Source organism: Calidris pugnax, unplaced genomic scaffold, assembly GCF_001431845.1.
Source record: "Calidris pugnax isolate Ruff unplaced genomic scaffold, ASM143184v1 scaffold89, whole genome shotgun sequence".
Taxonomy (NCBI): Eukaryota; Metazoa; Chordata; class Aves; order Charadriiformes; family Scolopacidae; genus Calidris; species Calidris pugnax.
In genome coordinates this window covers 3,117,013-3,121,367 of record NW_015090865.1, presented here as the reverse complement: position 1 = coordinate 3,121,367, position 4,355 = coordinate 3,117,013, and positions in this window count along the sequence as shown.

Here is a 4,355-nt window from a genome sequence, read left to right as displayed (position 1 = left end):
CCCCCCCCCCAGAACCTACAGACAGAGGCCTCTTTGCCACATGCTCCTTGAAAAGCCATTTAATTACACACAAGTCCCTTTCCCAGGGAAAAGAGATCATTTCCGAAGGTAGCAGGGAAAGGTATAACAAGAACTAATAGCTGGAAATTGAGCACAGCCCATTTTTTAATTACCAGCTGATTAAACTTCTGAACAGACAACCAATCTGTAATTATGGAAGTGTATCATTATCAGGCACCCGATAACCAGGGACCTAATGAACTTTACAAACCATTAGAGGAGATGAAATGCTGTTAACTGGTAGATGAGCTACAACTAACAAACTGAGGATGCCAGCAACTCCATAAATACAGAAGAACACCAAGTCTTTTCTCCTACAAAAAGAGGAATAATCTTTAGGAACCTGAGCAGGGGGAAGCAGCATCCCAAGGGTCAGAATTCAAACCCAATTGTTCCAGGGAACACTATAAAACCTTATCAAACTGTGACCACAAAACCACAAATGTACAAAACTTACTGAACTGCTTGGCTTGGTACCTGAAGGCAGGAAACCACACAGACTCTGACATTCCCAAAAAAAGCTCCAGTATGAACCCCTTCCATCCGCTGTTTTCCAATAGCTTCTGTGCTGTGCAAGAGAAGAGATTTCAGGAGAATTACTTGATTTCAGAAGTGACCAAAGGAGTAAAGTAGTAATCTAGATTCACAGCAAAACTTCCTCAGTATTAAAATCATTACAGTGTTTAAAAGTCCAAGAAAAAGTTTGAAAATGCTTACAAGTTTAAATATTTTAATGTTTGTATATATATGTAGAGTATATACATATTTATAATCTGGATAGACATAATAGTAAAGTGTTTCCAAATTATTATCTATTACTTATTGGCTGCTTTCAATCACCTTCAGGGCAGGGTTGGTATTCTTTTCCTTTTCTGGAAATAAAGACAAGTCTTTAAGGCAAGATGAACCAGATTTAGTATTAAAACAGAAGAAATACAGGTTCAGGAAAGCTCACATAAGCTCCTATTTGGAAGCAGGAGCCAAACATTCAAAGAGCAGTGGTTGCATGACTGTGGGGTTTAGTCCTACCCCACCCAGAAAGGTTTTTATCTGCTTTTCTATCTCGTCACCTTTGTCAGGGAACTGAGGGTGGTTGGTTGAAGCCATCAGAGCCTTATCTGCAGGTGGAAAGAATTGCATGAGGTGGGGAAACTCCTCCTTGAGTCACCCTCTGTCTCCATGGCTGATCCATGTCTTTTTTAGCTCGGTATCCTCTGGGATGGGTCATTCCGGGGAGCAAAGTGTGAATGGAGGCACAAAAATACATCAACAAAAGCCCCGCTGACAGAAACCCGTTTGGAGAAGTTATAATTCAGGAAGCCAGTTCAAAACCTCAATAAGGCGAATGCATCCTTGCCTCGAGAAAGGAGTAATTAATCAATGAAAGTATGAAGTGTTTACTTAAGTGTTCGGCTTACAGAGTTTGCAAATCTTAAGCCAAATATTTAACTACTTCAAGAACTACTGCAAGTTTATAGTGTTCTCACACCAAAGTTTGAAACACCAGTTGAGTATATTTATCTTTTCCATGATGTATGATTGGTGCTGGCTGAACTGTGCCAAAAAATATCAGCTTCAAGCTCTTTTACAGACTACTAAAGACCTATAATACACTAGCCAATATATATATATATTTTTAAATAAATAGCACAGAAAAGGGAAATACATTTGTTGGTTGACAGTCAAGGGTTAAACACTGCAAAGGATATAAATTATATCCCAAGGTCTTATGTGAGAACCATTAATTAGCAGTTCACTTCCAAATAAATGGACTAGGACTGAGGACCTTATGCTGTTATGTTTTTTGTTTCTTAAATGAGGTGAAAATCTGAGTATTAAAATATAATTTTTTACAATATGAATTTTATAGGTTTCACATGGGTGCACACACAACTGAAAATAAACATCTCACTTTCCAGAATAAGTGGGATAAGTCTTTCAGGGTTTAATAACTTAATTTACTGGCAAATATATTTGTTAATTACCCATTTTATCTGTGCAGAAGTGCTGTACACCCAGAAATTATTGTTTCTCCCCCACCAGAATGTTTTCACACAGAACGCCTCCCTGAGCCAGCAGACATTTATCAACACTCAGAGACCAAAAATGTGGTCGGAAAAATATTTCCACTTGAGAGAATTACCAGTAAAGATGAAATACAAGAGTACACCTGGCAGGAGAGAAAGGGGTTAATGTTCTAGTCTAGGGCTAGAAGGATCCTGGCCAGAAAAGGACGGGAGAAGTTTGAGATGGCCAGAATGCCTTTATCCTGAGAGAACTCAAACAGCTTGGACTCTCCAGAAAGCTTTTCTAGGTTTATTATGACTGTGTTATCATTTTCCTTCATTCATTAATGGCTCTCACCCAGATTTTCTGGGGGGCAGGAAAGTACTCTGTCCTGCACGTTTTTGGCCAGGATGCGACATCCCTACCTGCACCCCCAAAAACCCAGGACTTCTCTACTTTGCAGGACTTCTCTATTTTGTTAAACAAAGTTTTACTGTAAAAAAAAAAAAAAAAAAAAACACAACCATAAACCAACCTTTTAAAAAAAACATAACTTTGCAGGACTTCTCTATTTTGTTAAACAAAGTTTTACTGTAAAAAACCAAAACAAAACCCACAAACCAACCTTTAAAAAAAACATACACTGGATTCACTGCTACATACAGCAAAAATGCCATTACTTTGAAAGAGAATGGCTGCAAACCAGGGAATTTAAAACTACATGTTCTTTTCCAGATGTGAATCCAGCCCTGGTGCTGGACAAGCACAGCTGTTGGCATCACTTACAGAATAAAATGAGCAAATTGGGTGTCTCTCCCAAAGCCTCACACGAAACCGAGCAACCTGCCCCAAAAAAACCAATTGCTAATCTCAATAAATTAAATACACATTTGTGTATTTAATCAAGGCAGTTTGGCCTTGATGTCAGAGGGCAATCTGAGAACTTGCAGGACTACACTACAGGCAGGGACTGTGAAACACGCGTTGAAACCTCTTAATTAACTTAATCTTAATTTACACAATGCAAATGCATGTGGAAACCCACAGTTGAGACCCACCATGTGCTCAGTTCTCATTAGGGGAATGGGGCAGGAGGAATGCAGCGCAACAGAGTGGTTGAAATTCTTGGGAGATGTGTTCACTGTGCAGATTGAGATGCAGAATCACAGTCGTTTTAAATGCAAAGCCCTAATTACAGCGTTCAAAGGTACCACTTTGAAGACACTCAACTGCTACCTGACCATTCCTGCACAAATGAGAACCAGTTTCCTTTTCTCTGAGAGGCTGCACAGCAAATCTGAAGCCACAAGGAGATGTGGGATGTGATCCAGGTCCAGAGCAGGACTCACACCCAGCTCCTCCAGAAAGTCACCTCCCTTACCTTCAGATCACTCCTCCATCTGAAATGTCCCTTCAAACCAAGACAATTCTATCATCACTCCAACAGAAGATCTGTTTCAGCAGCTGACTGGCTTAGGGCATCAAATAGTCATACAGGTTGTGCTCCAAAATACAGATGAATATTAAGATTTCAAACGAAACTGACAAAAGGTCAAACTGTACATAGCGCAGAGGGCTTTATTTTTAAATTTAATTTTAACTTTTAGACTAAAAATGCCCCGTCCTTATATCCTCCTCTTAATTTCTCCCCTCTCTCTCACCTCAAATTAATACAGAATCTTTATAAGAACAGCAATATTTTTGTCCCGTACCTTCAGAGTGCACCTTTTTGATGTGCTCACTAATTTCTCCACCCATTAAAATGTAGACTTCCTATAAAGCCTAAAAAACTAACCTTTGAATATCAGCATTTTCTACTAATCTGGGCATTTTGTCCCTGCCCAGGGCAGGAGGTTGGGAACTTGATGATATATTTCATTAGGGCCGTGGTTTGAATTTTGCCAGTTTGCACTACAAAAAAATGGATTCCCCAAAGCGTCATTTCTTCAATTTCTTCTTTTTCAACTCTTTTTTGACTACACTGATTGCCTGTAACTGCTTTCCACAGCCAGTAGCATCACGAAAAGCCTCATGCTTCTGGACAAGTTAACAGACTATTCACTTTTTCCCCTCCCCTACAACATCACAGCTTCCTCAGAAGTAAACTCATATAATAAACATTTTGCTTCGTCATCAACCAATTTGCCTCCAGAGCTATTCAGAGCTTACAAAGAGCAGGAGTTCTAAAAAAAACCAAAAAGCCACCAACTTTGAATAGCCCAGTGACTTCACAACTGCAGCTTCAAAACTAATTTTTAAGATTCATTAACACCCATAAAGAGTAAACG